This window comes from Onthophagus taurus, chromosome 3 (assembly GCF_036711975.1).
Source record: "Onthophagus taurus isolate NC chromosome 3, IU_Otau_3.0, whole genome shotgun sequence".
NCBI classification, from domain to species: Eukaryota; Metazoa; Arthropoda; class Insecta; order Coleoptera; family Scarabaeidae; genus Onthophagus; species Onthophagus taurus.
Window position 1 is genome coordinate 16918761 of NC_091968.1, and position 19224 is coordinate 16937984.

The 19224-nt window shown below is 33.0% G+C and overlaps 1 long non-coding RNA gene and 3 other non-coding genes across 4 annotated transcripts; 3 read left to right on the plus strand and 1 right to left on the minus strand.

The window, feature by feature from the left end:
- The first annotated feature begins 1568 nt into the window (after positions 1 to 1568).
- TRNAA-AGC (transfer RNA alanine (anticodon AGC)) lies at positions 1569 to 1641 on the plus strand. Its single transcript has one exon. It is a non-coding gene; the product is annotated as a tRNA-Ala (tRNA).
- A 1744-nt stretch (positions 1642 to 3385) lies between these two features.
- Positions 3386 to 3548, plus strand: LOC111416165 (U1 spliceosomal RNA). The gene has a single exon (XR_002706498.2). It is a non-coding gene; the product is annotated as a U1 spliceosomal RNA (small nuclear RNA).
- A 1275-nt stretch (positions 3549 to 4823) lies between these two features.
- LOC111416164 (U1 spliceosomal RNA) lies at positions 4824 to 4986 on the minus strand. Its single transcript, XR_002706497.2, has one exon. It is a non-coding gene; the product is annotated as a U1 spliceosomal RNA (small nuclear RNA).
- Positions 4987 to 13012: 8026 nt separating this feature from the next.
- On the plus strand, positions 13013 to 14631 carry LOC139429278 (uncharacterized). The gene is made up of 4 exons (XR_011639961.1): positions 13013 to 13341; positions 13400 to 13584; positions 13648 to 14022; positions 14081 to 14631. It is a non-coding gene; the product is annotated as an uncharacterized lncRNA (long non-coding RNA).
- The last annotated feature ends 4593 nt before the right edge of the window (positions 14632 to 19224 follow it).

Genomic DNA, 19224 nt, shown 5'->3' on the forward strand with positions numbered 1-19224 from the left:
CAATCATGAAATAATTGCAGGCGATCATCGCAACAGTCGTGCTCCAAGCAAAATGACTTCAAAAATATCTGTGGTGCGATATTTTCAATTGTGATCTTAAACAATTTCTTATGATAACATTGCACTGTTTGCCAAATTTAGTTTTTTTAAGACAAACTGTGGCGTTACCGTCACAGAACCCACCTGATGTTAAATTATTATTATTTGTAAAATCATTATACCATGGCGTTGTCATGAAAATTTATTATTGTTTACATTTTAATAAAACTTCAGTTCATTTCCATCACTTTCATAACGAAACACGTTTTGTATATTTATCCTTAAAAAGAGGTTATAAGGATATATTTTATTTAATTCACAACCAAACAACCTCACAAACCATATTCAAAATATTTAAGAAAATGTTTGAAAATTTCTTAACTTTGAAGGCCCATATCTTACTGTTAGCTATTTATTGGTTTAGATCAGAAATTTGTACACGAATCATCATTTTCACTCTAGTATTTATGATTAAAATTATGCCACGACTTACATAAACAACCCTGTATGAATATTGATGATAACTTCCGGATTCGTTCGGCACGCATCTGTAAAATTTGATGCAGTCTTCGCTGTCGGTTAAGTAACCTTCTTGGGAACATATTTTCAAAACGGATGTACGCGTTGCTGTAATAATAAAACAATATTTATGTTTTTTTTGTAAATGAAAAGAAGGGGAGGTAAAATTTTGTTACATACATACATAAAATTTTGTTTTTTACATACATTATCTGAATTTATAGATTCTGTGATGATGGTTTCCATTTTGGTCCCTCTTTAGCCGTCTTAAGAGAAGCAATTCTAGCCGAATGTTTCTAGTTGTATGTCTAGTTTTACACTAGCACCATCACTAGGACTAAGACTAGACCTAGAACTAGAATCATTCTGGTTTAGTCATCTTGAGAGATGTGCGGCTAAACCCGAATGCTTCTAGTTCAAGCTCTAGTGTTAGTTCTAGTTTTAATTGTTATTTAGCGTTAGATTGTGGTATATTTTTATGGGAAGAAAAGTAGAACTAACACTAGACCTAGAACCAGAAACATTCGGGTTTAGCCGTTCGTCTATTAAGACGGCTAAACCTGAATGTTTCTAGGTCCAATGTTAGTTCTTGTGACAGTGGTAGGTAGCGCTAGTTAGCATAAGATATCACTATGTTGCATATTTTTATTGCACTAAAACTAGAACTAACACTAGACCTACAACTAGAAAGTATCGGGTTTAGCTGTGCGTCTTCAGACTCACGGCTATACCCGAATGTTTCTAGTTCTAGATCTAGTGTTAGTTCTAGTTTCAGTGCAATAAAAATATGCAACATAGTGATATCTTATATATCTACCTAGGATTAGAAACATTCAGACATGTTGCATTTTATGTGGGACAAAGTAAGTAAGCACGCCCTGGTTTGTATGGAAATATATTCTTGTATATTGCATTTTAAGTGAAATTCACTGTATAGCTTTCTATGAATGTATTTAAAGATTAAATTAATTGAATTTTGGATCTGATTGGTTTCTTTTTGATTATTTATAGGGGGCGTAGCTCAGATGGTAGAGCGCTCGCTTAGCATGCGAGAGGTACCGGGATCGATGCCCGGCGCCTCCAACAACTTTTTACCTGTTGGCGCTCTGCTCAGTGCCACATCGAAATTTAAAGAGGCCACCAACCTCTTCCCCACCTTCACCAAGTCTTTTTGGAACCCCTTCCGTCATTATGTCTCCATATCTCTCATTGTACCATCCCTCCCTTATCTGCGCCCTCCTCTCCTGTCTCTGGACATCCCTATCTCTGTCGCTTAATTCTCCCCACGTCTCCACCCCTCCCTCCTTCTATTATTTATCTCTGCTTCCAAATATAATATTGCATATACAAGGTGAGTTTTTTCCATGTTTAGTATAGAGATCTTGATAATGAAATTCAACAATTCTAAATTCAAAATTGCTAATGGTACTTAGAGGTGTTTGAGCTTTTATGTTTCGGACAACCTAGTTTTAAGAATTTCACACCTGCGAAGATGTAGGTTCTTTTGAGCCATATAAATTGTGTTGGACCTGTTGTTGGCTGTACAGTTTCCCTGGACTTATGGCTTTTTACTGTCCCGTTGTGCACTTTAGAGTATTATTGCAAAGCTGTAATGTTTCAGTATGTTTAACCATCCATACGTTTAAGGAAGGGCTATAGACTTAAAAAGAATTTATGATCTCCATTGTCTTCTTTTCCCATGTTTAATATGCCATTGATCTTTCTTTCTTCTAACTCAAACATTCTTGTCACTGTTGACTGTGACCATTATCTTGTGTGTGGTGGAATATTCGTGCGTAGAAGGAGAATGCAGGTTTCCTACCATAGCACTTTAGGATTATAATTTAGGATTTGTAGTACGTAAGAAAAAACATAGTTAATGTTTCAATATCGCAATCACTCCATCATATCAAGCTTACGTGTTCTAGGTACAAGACATTTTCTTACTTTTTTTTATTATGGTACAGACATTAACTACTAATACGCTGTTGTCCGGAAAATTAGGCACTAGTTATTCGTTCAACCATTTCTTATAATTATCAAAATTCATTTTCTGATGATAATTCCCGTAGCGCTTGCATTCTATCAACAGGCATACTCCAGGCATAATCCAGGCACGACATTTACAATTATTATTCGCCCAGTTGTTGATATAGCTTTCTGAAGTCCCGTATTAGAACTAGCATCTATTCTTCTTATGCATATTTGAGAAATGTAGATATGCGTATGTTTCGTCCATATAAATAATATGTCCGTTTCGCATTTCTATATTGTTTTATAGGCCTAAGTACAACGCAAATTTGTCATTTCTTTTTGGCAATACCTTTTCCTTTGTTTTTGTCCTCTGTCAGCGATATCCTATATGAAATTAGATTTTTCTTACCATCTTTCTTAGTATCTTCAAAACAATTTTCTAAAACATCATTTAAAGTTGGCACCTTCTTTTCTGTCACGTAAAAATATTAAATTGATCGCCGAAGTAGCCTAAAATAGCTCACATAGCTCAAATGTTGGAAATGTCTTCCATCATGTCAATATCATCCGAATCTCGCACTAAACACGTTCATTTGACGAATAGTACCAATTCATGCGTTTATTAAACATTTACGTTTGAATCTTTATAGTTAAGACGATTTCAAAGCAGTTTTTGTACTTTCCATCATCTTTCATCGCAATATCAACTTATTACAACAACCATATTGAGTAAATCTGTCAAAAGGAGTTATAGATTTCGTTCGGTTAGCTGAAGATAGATGGCACTTTGGCACACTTGTTAGCAGATGTTTTTGTTTGGTGTATGGAAGGCAACTTGATGGAAACGAAAAGCATACTTACCTGGCGTAGGGGTTACCGTGATCAATAAGGCGGTTCCCCCAGGATGAGGCCCTTCCATTGCACTTCGGTCGGGCTGACCCCTGCGATTACCCCTAATGCGGGTAACTCGGGCGCGTAATTTTTGGTAGTCGGGTCTGCGTACGCGCTAACCCGGATTTAAATAATATAAACATAAATATTTCACCAAACAATGAAGTTCTTTTGTAACTTTTGTATTAACAATTAAATTGTTTATGTTAACAATAACTGCTTCATTTATTGCCAAAAAGCACACCGAGCTTTTGTGTTTATATGGTATTAATTGTAGCACTTCGGCCACAAGCGACCTTGGCGTATTAAAATAACATCGTGAATTTTAGTTTAACAAGTCGAAACCAATAGGGGCCGAGGCACTATGTTGTTTGACACCAGCCCTGTTTTCATATGGTATTAACTGTACTCTACAATAATAATATAGTAATTGTTGCATATTAGGTCGGCAATACCAACCAGTGTGAAGTAGGATGTTCAGAAATTGGCGCGAAACACGTGTGTCGAGTAAAGTCGACGGTGATCTGAAGCTTTATGGGCGTAGTTTCGGTTTCGGCCAAAATGCAGCCGAAACCGAAACTTCGCCGAAATCCCTATTTTAGACCGGAACTGGCCGAAACCGAAATTTCGGTCGGACATTAATCGTCAACACTAAATATACAAATTAACATTGAAGTTATAAGTGTATTTATTTTAAAATATAATTTTACAAAAGTAAATAAAATAATATTACAAGTGGGCTAGAAACATAATTACAGTACGAGTGTGGAGAATTGCACGGCGACGTCGTAGACCGAGTCGTGCAATTACTCTAGCCCACGTGTGATATACAGCATTTTATCTACGACTGCTAAAAATTACTAAAAAATCAATTTCTTTAAAAAAGTCTATTTGACATTTATAAAAATATTTTGAAATGATTGTTGTCAATTTTGAATTGTCACTTTCAACATGTTTACTCATCTGGAATAAGTGTTTTGAAATGTAAAAACATAACAATTAATGTTTATAATAAATAGTATTGATTCTCTGTAAGTAGATAGCACTTTTTCTTTTGTATTGTTGCTAGTTTCAATAAATTAAGTCTGTTCTGATTAGATTAAAAATGCGTTACGTAATGAAACCAGTGCGGTAATGAACTTCATTACGTAACTCAAATCACCTCAAATGAGTGCGGTAATGATGACTTATCCAAGCAGTCGTAGATAAAATAAAATAAAATTATCGAATGATCAATAACCTAACCGTAAAATTCAAAATTGCCTGTATGTGAACTTCCCCGCATTCAACCACGGTGGTCAATCTGGTGAGAAATTTAAAATGCTCCTCCTAGTTTAAAAACAGACTGTAATGAAATAATTTAATTATTTCGTGACATGTTTATGTTTATATTATTTAAATCCGGGTTAGCGCGTACGCAGACCCGACTACCAAAAATTACGCGCCCGAGTTACCCGCATTAGGGGTAATCGCAGGGGTCAGCCCGACCGTAGTGCAATGGAAGGGCCTCGTCCTGGGGGAACCGCCTTATTGATCACGGTAGCCCCTACGCCAGGTAAGTATGCTTTTCGAACACAATGACCATTCTTTCAAACCCAGTTTATCAATTATCATTAACTAGAATATCAAAGCGCCATCTATGAATGACAAAACTAACATTATTCAGCTACTTGTAATAGTATTAAAAACATTACAAACGATATTTCAGACATGTGTAAACGATTAGGTTAAATCCAAGATTAGTCAGCATTTTTAATAATATCATTCTGACTAATGATATTTATCAATCAACTAAAAGAAAATTCTAAAACTATGGACAACATTTCTAGACTCTATAAAAGATATTTCTATATAAAATATTGTCTATACCTTTTAGGATCGGTTTTACAATCATAGTTTAAGCGTCCGATTAACTTAAGGCTCCTTAACCGAGTCTGTCACCGTAGATTTCGAATTACTTCCTTATTCATTAATGGATTAGATTAATTTATCATTTGTCATGTTTCTACAATAGTTATGAACCCGGGACAAGAACAGAAAATGAAATTTGAAGAAAAATATTGCTTTATTTTTGAAAATAGTAAGATTTTTACGATTTTTCTTCTTGGCCCGGATGTAAAACAATAAAATAGAAACATTATTCCTGTAGCACTTTTACGAAATATTAATAATAAACCCGTAATTAGTAATTTACGGTTTTACATTAAATTTTAATAGTTTGGAATATATTTTACTTCCCGGATCTCACGAGCGGTGATTGGTTAATGAAAAAAACATATGGGCTGGCTATGTGAATCTCTGGCGAGTGGTTTGTAACGTAAAAAAACCGCAGACATAGATAAAAAACAAGTTTTTAGACATAGTTCTTGTCTACCGACTGCATACTATGAAAGGGGAGGAAGCTTACTTTTTCTGATATCGTGCTATAGAATGTTCTGATTATCGACTTGCGCGTAAATACGAACCAAAAGTGTATTTTTATATTATTATTATTTTATATAAATACAGGGTGATTCTCAACCTATACGCATAAACTTGGAGATTTACTACTCACGACGAATAATGACTAATAGGCGAAAAAATTTGTAGTAAAAGATTTTTTGTTTCATAGATATCCGTGATATTAACTATCAAGAATACATAGAACATTTTAAAATAACATCACAGCAAGTGTTCGAAGTGATTTCCCATATTTTCTATCAATTGGCCTCCCGGAATCCACGATCTCCCATTAGCGCGGTCTAAACCAGGGTGTTGGCGAATTGTCTGGGCAGCAGCATGTAAATGATTTTGCAATATTGGCTCAGTATTAACTTCCGTTACGTACACTTTGCTTTTTAAGTGACCCGACAAGTAAAAATCAAGAGGGTTGAGGCTGGGCGATCACGGTAGCCAGGTCATTGGACCATCTCGACCTATTCATTTTCCAGGAAACACATTATTTAGATTTAGAGAAACTAAAAAACTTTTACTAATAATGAATAAATCCTCGAGTTTATGTGTATAGGTTGAGAATCACCCTGTATACTTTCAAGTAACACTAGGGAAGTGCCATACGGCGATTTTCTTGAAACTTGACATACAAGTAGGGTATGGAAAAATATTCGACACGTGTATTGTCATTTCTGTCCGATCGCCGTTTTAAGGGTAGAAATCACCCTTTCCGATTTTAGAGATATGTTCGATTATTTTACGAATTATTTTTACGATTGTTGAGAAATTATGTCACTAGGGGTTTTTCTTCTATTTTCTTCTGGTTTACTTCTGTTTCAAAAACTACAATAACTTGTGTGTACTCTGCAATGATATTGCAATAATTAAATATGCTTGGTGTTTGACATCAATGTACATGCAGCACTTCTTTGCGGTAACAAACGGCAACCCTTCACATTACTGTCTGTACTAATTTTAAAGTATAGGTCAAAAAGCTCCCCGATTGCAAGCAACTATTTACTAATTTTGGGTTTCACCGATATTTAATTTATTATTTTTATTCAATATAAATTTAGTTTAATAAATTTTAGGTACCCACAGTTCTTAATTGTTTCAGGTTGTAAATACATTATTCATAAATCTATTTTTATTCATTCCTTCATTGATAAAATGCATATTGCCCAATAGGAAAACAGTGGGAATGTCTTGCCAGTACATGCTATCCTTTTTTGAACTTTCGTTTCTCTGTCGTCAAACATATTCTCATCAAGCGGTTAAGGAGCCTTAATCTATGGTTAACTAACAAAAAAATGTTTTACAACTACCGTTTAACGTTAAACTACGGTTAGAATCGACGTTTACGTTACTAGTAGTCGTCGACCGCATAGAAAATATTTGTATTATACTTATACAGGGTGTCTCAGCGAGACCGGTCATTAGACGTTTCTGGGATTCTGGTGAAAATAAAAATTTGAGAATTCAGACTTAAGTATTATCAATTACGATCTCTTCGTCTAAAATATTTTCAGATTTCTTGCACTTCCGGTTATACCGGAAGTCGCCACTAACTTTATTTTTTTAAATGGAACACCCTGTATATTTTTACATATTTGGATTGGTCTGTTTTCAAGGTTTATAAATAACTTTACTTTTTGCAATTTGATTCGGTCGTTCTCGAGTTTTTCGAATTTTTCTAGGTAAATCTGCTCCAGCAGACATTTGTTCAAAAAATTAGAAAACACTCAATTTTTGGGATATCAATTTAGGATTGAGAACATGCTTAAGCAACATGATGGACTATGTTTTGGTGCCGAGAACTGCGGTCTAGAACGTTTGATCACTTTACTATGGCACGTTAACTTTTCAAAATTTGGAAGTACCATAACTTAATTTTTTTAAATGGCACCCCCCATATTTTATTTTTTAGTCGTCTTCGGTGTCTCATTCTACATCTTTTATATCCCATATGGCCCATACCTATTAATAGTTTGGGAGATAATTAGGGTTTTTTGAAAAATGCACACATATCATATGCCTTCTCAATGAGTTCTTGTTAAAGACTCACTTGTTTACGTCACTTGATGCATGTGAGCTAATAATTATCTGTTATGTCCCTTAATATTAGTACTGAAACGAGTTAAAATCGATAACAATAACGAAAGTAATATTTACACAAATCAAGAAATTGTTAATTTATTTTTTTTGCATGAAAAGCGCGACAAAGTTCGTAGTATGATTCCCAGATCTTCTTTGGCAGCTCGAATTGAGGTGTTGGGACTGGGCTCGAAATAAGCCAAGGTATATATTTTTGGTCAGTTTAACACGTGATTAATTCGTCCAAAATGCAAAAAATTTGCTTCCATTCCTCTAAATTTCCCTTTTGTCATCGGAGATAAATGTGGATAATTTTCATTAAACATTCTGCAAGTTCTACAAAGGTTCTACTAAGAACTTTGTCGCACTTTTCGTGCACAAAAAATAAATTATGGATTTCTTCATTTGTATAAACATTATTTACGTTATTAATATCCATTTTAACTGGTTTTAGACTCACAAGCATCAAACAACCTAAATTAGACTTTGACGTTTATCAATAAGTCATTAAACATTTGTTTTCCATGGCACACTAGGTTAATATCCATATGATATGTGAGCATTTTTCAAAAAACCCTAATTATTTCTCAAACTATTAATGTTAGGCATAGAACATATGGAATATAAAAGATGTAAAATGAGACGCCGAAGACGATTAAGTAATAAAATATGGGGGGTGCCATTTAAAAAAATTAAGTTATGGTGCTTCCAAATTTCGAAAAGTTAACGTATCATAGTAAAGTGACCAAACGATCTAGACAGCCGTTCTCGGCACCAAAACATACTCCATCATGTTGTTTAAGCATATTCTGAATCCTAAATTGATATCTCAAAAATTGAGTGTTCTATGATTTTTTGAACAAATGTCCGCTGGAGCAAATTTTTCTAGAAAAATTCGAATAACTCGAGAATTGCTGGTTCAAATTGCAAAAAGTAAAGTTATTTATAAACCTTCAAAACAGACAAATCTAAATATGTAAAAATATACAGGGTGTTCCATTTAAAAAAATAAAGTAGGTGGCGACTTCCGGTATAACCGGAAGTGCTAGAAATCTGAAAATATTTTAGATGAAGAGAACGTAATTTATAATACTTAAGTCTGCATTCTCAAATTTTTTATTTGGCCAGAACCCCAGAAACGTCTAATGACCGGTCTCACTGAGACACCCTGTCAAATTGAATGAAGCGCCGCCAAGGGGATTGTAATAGAAGTAATTTTAATAAACCGCGAAATTAGGATATTTTTAATGAAATAAAAGGTGAGTTTTACGATGATGATTGTTTAACATATAACAATAAACAATCATTTATTTCGGTGCACCGAAATAAATAAACAATCATCATCGTAAAACTCACCTTTTATTTCATTATCCACACTACGATGAAACTGGAATCCCAGATCGCTAAATTGAATATTTTTGGTGTATATGTATGTATATATATACAGGGTGATTTATAACATACGGAGGAGACTAAATGGGTAGGTACTTGAGGTCAAACTGAAGAGATTTTCTTAATAATGTTTTGTTAAAATCTTAATAGTTACATAGATATCGCATGTTAATTTTTTAAATAAGTTAGCGTCAACTTTTGAGAACCGCTGATATTCACTAAAGAACAATTAAAATACTTGTCAACGCCATCCTCATTTTTGAAGGAGCTGTCAAAGTAGACAATTTAATTGTTTAGTTTTAATACGTAATTTATGAAAAGAAATAATAGATGTTAATTTATGAAACGGATAATAATAATGTTTTAATTGCAAAATTACAAAATCTCTAAAACAAGAAAATAATATAATAATAATAATAATCTCTTTATAACATATGTTCAAAGTGCTCGGTGGCATATACTCTATCCTTCATGAATCCCCATAAAGAAAAAGTCCAATGGGTTAAGATCGGGACTACGTGGTGGCCATGGAATAGGTCCACCTCGACCAATCCATTTTTGCCGAAAAGCATTATCGAGAAAATCTCGTACATTACTACTAAAATGTGCAGGACAACCGTCGTGCATAAACCACATCTCACGTCGCATAAGTAGCGGAATATCTTCCAGGAGTACTGGCAGATTTTCTTGTAAAAACTGTAAATAAGAAGTTCCATTAAGAGTTCCTGGTAATTCGAAAGGTCCTATTAACGTATTGTTCACAATTCCCGCCCATAGATTCACTATGAATCGTTGTTGAAAAAAGCCTTGACGAATAACGTGTGGATTTTCGTCCGACCACACATGGGAATTGTGAACATTTAGAACACCATTTCTGGTAAAACAGCATTCATCCGTTACCAGTATACTGTCCGCAAAATCTGCTTCTCTGTTGGTACGATTTAGTAGCCACTCGCAAAATTGCAACCGCAAAGGGTAGTCAGCGGGAGTCAGTCCTTGCACTTTTTGAAAATGATAGGGGTGTAAACCGTTACTTTTCAACGTACGCCAAACAAAATTCTGGGATACATCGAGTTGGTGAGAAATTTGACGAGTACTCGTGCTTCGATCCGCTTCCACAATTTCTAGAATTTCTTCTTCCACATTCACTCCATGTCTGTTTAGTCTACCGCCACCAAGACCTTTCTTAGGTTGCAAATTTCCTGTCTCTCTTCCCCGCTGGATTAACCGAAGAAAAGTGTTTTCAGAAGGGATCTGTCGATTTGGTTATCGTTCTAAATACAAACGTCTTGCGTGTGCAGCGTTTTCTCCAGCAGCTCCATAAATAATAAGCATATCTACGTATTCTTCGTTACTGTACATTACCATTGTATTTTTTGATTAGTAAAAATTCTAATTTTGACGTTAAATGACATTGATTATTAAAATTAAATGACATGTCCGTTGCTAGGTAACCAAGTCAACTGGATTGACAGCAATAAAAACATGCTATCAGCGGTTCTCAAAAAACAAATACCAGTTTTTGAGTGATTTAACAAATTTTTAAATAGCCGTAACTGCCACATTACAAAGATTTTATTATTGGTGTATCAGTGCAATCAGGCATTGCTTAAGTAACCCCGAAATATTCGCAGTTTGAATTTAAACGTAGTGTAATACCGTATATCGTAAGAAATGCTAGGCAATTAATTCAACTTTAATGCTCTATATCTTTGTGATTATTACGTTGTAGTCAAAACATTATTAAGAAAATATCTTCAGTTTGGCCCCTAGTACTTGCTCTTTTAATCTGCTCCGTATGTTATAAATCACCCTGTATATACAGGGTGACATAGAAAAAAGTACATTGCATAGTGCCACACAATAGAGGACACTAAAATAAGAAAAAAAGTTCCTATGAACATGGGTCCGCAAGGCCTACGGTTAAAAGATACGGGGTGTTGAATTTTATTTTTTTTGGGGGTTTTTTTTTGAATATCTTTAGCTAGAGACGCAAAAAATGGATAAAATGTGGTATACAGGGGTTTTTTATCATGCTAAATTCAAATATGATCTTAGTTTTATGATTACTGATGGAGAGCGCTACATACATACAGGGTTCCATCTTTATTGAATCGGTCCTAACTTTTTCTTTTTTGCTATACACTGTATGTCATTTTCGACTGAAAAAATTTGTTATCCATACATCTGAAAGCCGACAATGCACGCTAATTATTCAAAAAGCGCCAAAGTAACCTTTGCAAAAACAATGATAAATGAATAATGTGTCATAATTTAGTGTCCTCTATTGTGTGGCACTATGCAATGTACTTTTTTCTATGTCACCCTGTACATATTTCATATCTTATTTTAATTGATAAATAAAACACAATAGTTTATTAAATAAATTTATTTTTTTCTCTTTAAAAAAATATGGTGGGCTTGAATAGCCAATGTGTTTTTAGAATTTAGTTTTCTAATCCTACCTTTTAATATGTTATTTATCTTTTTACAAAAGTTAAACAAAATTAATTTCACTAACATATTTATAATAAAATTTGTGATGTGTTCTTTATGGCATAGAAATGTAAAGTTAACATTATGCCTAATCAAGTGTTTAATATAGTTTAAAACATGATTTGCTTGAAAATTATTGTCCAACACATCATACGTTACGTTGTATACTTTTCTCATACTATCCAAGAACGTCGGTGTACAAAAAGTTAATCTAGAGGATGAATACTCCTTCTGGGTTATAAACATATTGTCTTTACTTGACCTATCTGGATTTTTGTTGATGATATGGGAAATACAGAATTTACACCTGAATTTCTTACATGTTGTTCGTGCCACGTAGCCCACAACATAGTTAAAAATATTACTTTGAAAAGAATTATTCAATTTGCTTACTATAGGAGGAAGCCGCCAGACTCCCTCCTCAAATATATCACTTCTTTTGCAACTGTTTAAAAAAATTGGAGGTTTTAATAAAACAGAATTAACATCTTTTTCACAGTTTCCTCCTGTTATATCGGGAGTTAGCATTTTTCTCACAAGAAGTGATTTAAATGAATCTCCAAATGCATGACATGTGGGATTCACATTCCTTCCCCTCATCTGCCGTATCTGCCCAAACAGATTCTCCAAAGGATCTTGGTTTAACTGTCTAGGTATTATATATTTAGTTTTTCCTTTTTTAACTGTATCACAAAGAAGTAAGTATTCCCTTTAAGGTGATTGCCCAGTTTTTGAGGGATGGAGGTCTTGACTTTGTTTTAGTTGCAGGATCCTCAAAATGCATTTCACATAGTTGTTTAATGGCATCTAAAAGAATATAATACATAATACCATATTTAATATTTTGATCATTGTTATGAGCTATCAAAAGGAGACACTCTAATCTAACGTCAGCACTTCAGATTCTAAATTCTCACAAGATATTTATTTAGAAATATCTAATATTAAATCACTTACTAAATTAACTAAATACTTAGACAATATGAAATGCGGTTTGTTACATAATTATACCTCTCCAAAAGTTGTAATGCTCACTATTCTTCGATGCAACCATTTTCAATGGGTTTCCCTCTCTATTAATTCTTAATGACCCATTGACAGAATCAAATAAATCATCGAAGAATTTTATTAATAGAGCTGTTTTGGGATGCCTCTTTTGGCATGGTTACCATGGGGGGAGATCTCAAATGAATGAAAATTGTAACCGTCGTCAACGCCATCCGATGTCACCGTCGATAACTAATTCTACACAAATTCAAATTTAAAGAACCTTTAAGGTGGCTTATATTTCATTTCTTTTTTTTGTATTCATCTTTGATTAATTAAGTCAAATTAAGTGATGTCAAATATAAATGATATTGATAAATCAGTTAATTTTTTTAATAAGTGTAATTTTGTAATTAAGTGTAAAAAAGTGTAAAAAACATTTAAAATTTAAAAATGATAAAAATGTCGGTTATTAATCCTTGCTGTGTACCATCTTGTGATGATAGACATTAAAAGGTAAATTATAAAAATTATTAATTAATACAGCATAATTACGTTCATTCTGTATTTCTAGATATTATTTTCCGACCGACCCTATTATTCGAATGGCTTGGCTCTCAGGAATACACAATTCAAAATTATTTGAATTAATTAATGATAAGCGTCTAAGTAACTATTGTGTTTGCCCCAACCATTTTGCAACAATGTGCAAATATGTTGAGAAAAAATTGAAAAAGCTAGCTACATTATGCTTACTAGGTAAATGAAATTTTGGATAAAAAGTTTGTTTTTTAATCTATATATGTTTTTTAAATCATTTAGATTTATAAGAAGAAACTATAAATAATTGCTTTTTGTCTCCACAAGATCAACCAACAGAAGATACTTCAGGTATGCTGCATGGTATGAAATTAATTATTTAGTTTCATAATTCATAATTATATAATTCATTATATACTATATTATATATGTTTATACCCCGACATGCCATATATATATATATTTATACCCCCACATATGTATGCCCCGACAAACTTCCTGGTGTAACTAGTTCAACTGTTATGCAAGTCTATCCTGGATGTAGTAAACAACAAGGTTGCGAAATTGCTTCAACCTCATTTTGTGAGGAAAATTCTGTCATTTCATTAGAAATAAATTGGAAGCGGTTCCACCTAAGTGATGAAAAAGAAATAATTGGTAAATACCATAAAAACTGAATAATCATTCTTATTTAAAATTATCTTTATTTTTGTAGATAAGAAACGGAGGAAATTACCTTTTACAAAGAACTGCAGCAATTGCAACGTAACTGGAGTAAAAAAAGCTTTGTGTCGCGCTAAGAAAAATGCCACAATAATAAGGCAAAAGCTAATACAATTGAGGAAAAATCCTCAGGTATTGGTGAACCTCAAATATTTGAATAAAGAAACTAGAAATTTCTTTAGCAGCCAGTCCCGAAATCAGAAAAAAGAAGTGCTGGCTCTTTCCATTTACAAACAAAGTGGTAAAGGATACCGGTTCTTATCAAATTTCTTTTCATTACCATCCAGGAAGACGCTACAAAAACTGTTAGGGTAAACAAAATGTAACATTATTCTATTTATTGAACTAAAACTAGAACTAATAGTAGCACTATCACTAGAACTAACACTAGCTAGATATTTTCGAAGTGATTTCGAGTCGTCTTCGATAGTGCTACTATTAGTTCTAGTTTAATTACACCGGCCGTGAAAGCCTTCGTACTTATATTCTATTTATGTTACCAAATTTTATTAGTTTTGTGAATAATAAATTATTATGTTGAAATTAGATCTTTCATTTAAAATATATTTATTTCCTTTTTTCAAAGCAATATTAATTGTGTTATTTTTAAATTTGGCGGTTAAAGTTAGCCCCAACGATCTGGCAACGTCGCTCGCTTCGCTTCGATGCGCAGCGAACAATGTTGCCAGATCGTTGGTTAGTCCAGTTTTACACCATTATCCTAGTGGAAGTTGGTTTTAATCTATGATTAGTACTCTGCGGTGACATCAAATGGCGCTGTACGCAAGGTACAATTTAATAAGGTAGAGTTGGCCATCTCTATCCTTCCTTGTCTCTGATGGTCACCTTACCATCAGCACTTACTTCATCTGTAAAAGTACAAAAAAGGTAGGTAGAATGTTATAATGTTTACCATCATTACTTACTGTTTCTTGCCATTATTGTTATAGTAGCTGCCATTGTATGGCTAAAAATTTGTGTACAATATGCCACCTTCATTTTCTTTATTTTTTCTTCAATGACGTGTCTACCATTTAAGCGCCAAAACTTAGTTTACGCGTGCCCAGTTTTCAAATTGACATTTGTCAATTTGTGCCTAGTAAACAATTGTTTTAATATTTTGTATACCTAGTAAATTAAAAAGGACTAACAAGCATATAATCAATAAGAAAAGAGTTAGCCATAAGAAATAAACACGTTATAAACACAAATATGTAGACATTTTTATTAAAATTTATATTAAGTTTCTAAAATACTCATTTATTAATGAATGCCTTGTACTAAGGTTATTATTTTCTACATCGATTACAATATCATTGCCGTTATTTTGAAAATGAGTCATATTTTCTCAGTCTTCATTATTGTCTGGTTCCACATCTCTTAGAGTACAGGCTATATTATTTAAAACCACAGTTGATATAATAATAGCCTCTACAGTTGTAATATGTAACTTAATTCCTAAAGCTAATATTGGAAATCGTCTTTTTAACACACTAAAACATAGTTCACAAGCTATATTTCTTGTATATACTTAATACCTATTTGTTTTCGACTGTACAGGGTGTCCAAATCATGCACCAGTCAGTCGTATTAATGAAGTGGGGAACATACCTTTAATTCTGGATACTGAACCTGGTTTGACCAGGTTTGACATAGTAATATTTTTGATTACATGATTGTGTTGTGTACAGAGGAAGAGTTGCTAGCGATTTGAAGAAAGAGCGATTTGTTGTTGTTACTTTATAATAAGTACTTCGATTGATTTTATAATCAGTCATGCGGAAGCAGCATTGGATAAGTGTAACAAAAGTATAAGGAAACGATGTGGTATAAATAATATTAAAAAAAATAAAGAATAAAGTCTTTGTTATTCATTTAAAGACTTTTTAATAAACCTTGTACCAAATAATAGATTAATACCTAGTCATGTTTTTTTTTGTAAAACATTGTAAACGACAAAATTTAATGTGCTTAAAACTTTGTACGGTTTGTAAAGTTTTGTCGCCAAGCAATGTTTTCGTAAAAAAACATCGATGAAACGTTCAAATAACAAATTTAATTCATATTTCCCGCCTGCCAATGATTTCAGCGCTGTAAACGATAGTATCCAAAACTACTTGCGCATTCCAACCAAACGTGTTTAGTTGCCTATCTATATAACAACATATTATATCTAATCTATGGTCCAAATTTCGATGGGTTTGCAGGATATCTCAGTTCTAACAACAAGGTTCTAATATATAAAGAAGTGGAGTTATTAAAAAACATTTTTTCACAGAAAGTGATTGTTTTTTAACAATGAGAATTTCTTTTGCCAAAAAAGGTCTAACAGGTAAACGCGCGAGTTCTTAAAAACTTTTTCCAAGAATGTTATTGTTTGTTGTATTTAAAAAATAATAATATTTATTTCAGTGAATTTAATGTTTATACTTAGTGCCTGGAAGAGTTAAAACACCTCTTTATTAAAAAAAATTGTTCGTAATAATGTTTCAATAATACAGTGAAAATGGCAAAAAATTAAATTTTGCACGATTGTCAATTGTCAATTCTGTAATCTAACATGATTAAATTAAAATAAATTTTAATGTAGTTATTTTTAATGCAATTTTTTGTAGTTATTCTGAAGATGCGTGCCAGAACAGGTGAAACATATAAATAGAGAGACGTATTATATTTAATACAAGATTTTGTACTAACCAGTAAAAGATACAATTAATCATAAACATTTTATGAAACAAACCGTGTTAGAAAATATTGTTTCTTTTTAGACATAAAAATTTTTAAACAACAATAATTTTGTCACTGTTTAAGAGATTTCTCTTAAACAGTTTTCTACAATAAACTTTATAAAATCGTTAAAAATCGGTTTTTTATTAATAAATAAAAATGAAATTTTGAGTAATAATAATAAATAAAGGAAGATATGACAAATTATATAGTACGAGCACTTTTAGATGTATTTTTACTTTTAGTTTTCTAAACATTTTTATCCATTTCGTTAAATGTCATTTAATGAAAACATGATCGCTTCAATAAAACAGCACATGTCCATGAAATCGATGAAACGTAGGTTCAAAACATTAACAAAATTGACAAAATTGTCATAATACGAGAGTTGGATAGATTTTAAAGTAATAGGACACTATTATCCCAATAATATTTGGGTAGAATGCTTGGACGTAATGTACATTCATTAGGATTAATATGAATATGATCTCAAACACCACGACACAAAATCTTATGGTAATGTTTTGAAGTCTTTAATTCCCACAAGAAGGGGGCGAAGAAACGTTATAACTATATGGACAACTGAAACAATGAAAATGGATTTAAGAAATTTCGAGAGGAGCGACAAATAATCAAATGAAATTCTTTGTTGAATAGCGGCGATAATGCTAGCGATTTCAACACCGAGGAAAAAGTTATCATAACTCGAGATTGGTTATCGAATGTTACGAAAAAAATTGTGATGAAACAAACGCACGATAAGAAAGGCTTATCACGAAGAATCAATATGGATATACGGAAGGTATTGAAAGCATCGAACCTCACTGGCACGTTGGAACTTGTATAGAACAACAGATATATAGAAGACTATTACGGAGGCTGAGTAAGGTTTTGCGGCTGTTTTTGGGCCTTTTCTACCTTAGTGATCGTTCAGATTATGGGTTGATGTCTCAGTTGGCAATGATGTTCGAAGTTAACCTGCTGAAAGCTTATGAGCTTAGAGAATATTGGAAATTAACAATAAATACTTATACTACCTCAGGAACTGAGACATGCTGAAAGCTATACAGGGTGAGTCATTAGTATACCGGGGGTCGATAGTTACTAAATCGTTTGAGAAAGAAAAAAATGTTATACAAAAGTTGTTTGACTCACCACTTTCTATAATGTAAAATTATTTTCATTTATATACACTTTCACATCCAGATCGGTTTTTATGACAGTCATAAATAAAAGCCGGGGCGATTTTTGCCCGCTCGAGTAGCTGAAAAGGTTTACGACAGTCAGACAAGGACAGGGTCGAACTTAAATTTTTTTTTAAGCTAATGTTTAATATAAAACCAAAGTTTAGTAAAACCAAATTTAATTATAAAAACTAGTATAAAAGTCAATGTATAAATGCTAAAATTTAATTATTCGTCGTCGCTATCACAGCTATCATAATTTTCAAAGCTGCTTTCATCGGAACTCTCATTTCCGATATCTATAATAAATCGTTGAATATTTGGCGATACATAAGAATTTTTTTTCTACGTCCTTTACGTGTTTTACGCAGTTCCTCCATAATTCTGCTGGTATGTTGTCAACCTCTTGACGAATTAAATCCACCACTTTGGCGCTTAAGGTTGAAGCTGCATTATGTTTTGTAATATTTCACATTAAATTGCTCTAGATTAATTCTATGGGGTTCAAAATACAATGGTAAGGTGGTAATTGTGGAACTATATGTCCCGCTTTTTTTGCCATGCCATCGATTTCGTTGGAATGTCAACTTCATTAACTTTCGCTTACAGCTTATCTTTGGTAATCTTACCGTTCGGCATGGCAATATTATGTTCTTGCATGTAGGATAAAATATATTCTTTTTTATGCCTCTTTGCAGGTTTGGGATGTAAAATTCGAGAATGATAACTTGCGTTCTCAAGAACGATTACCGCCCTTTGATTTAATAAATTTGGTAATAATTGATTTTTAAACCATGTCTCAAACAACGCAGAATCCATGTCTTGGTGATAATCTGCAGAGCAGCTTTTAATATTTTTTGCAGATAATAACAATCCATTTTGCACCCAACCATTATCTCCCCCTGCATGAAGAATAATAATACGTTTTCCTCTTGAACACGGTATTTTCAATGCACATTTATCACTACCATTGGAAAGGCCCTTTTTTATGACATCATATAGAAAAGGGTACCTATCATACCAAGTTTCGTCTAAATAAACAATATTCGACTTCTCTTCCCGATATTTCCTAATTTGTTCAATAAATTCCCACCTCCATTTTTTTACTCGGGGAGCTTAAATCCAATTGTTTGGAGATATCGTCGAAAATGCTCTTCAGAATAAGGTATTTCTATATGAAGTTCTTGTAATCTATTCTTTAAAGAGGCGATAGTAGGCACGATAT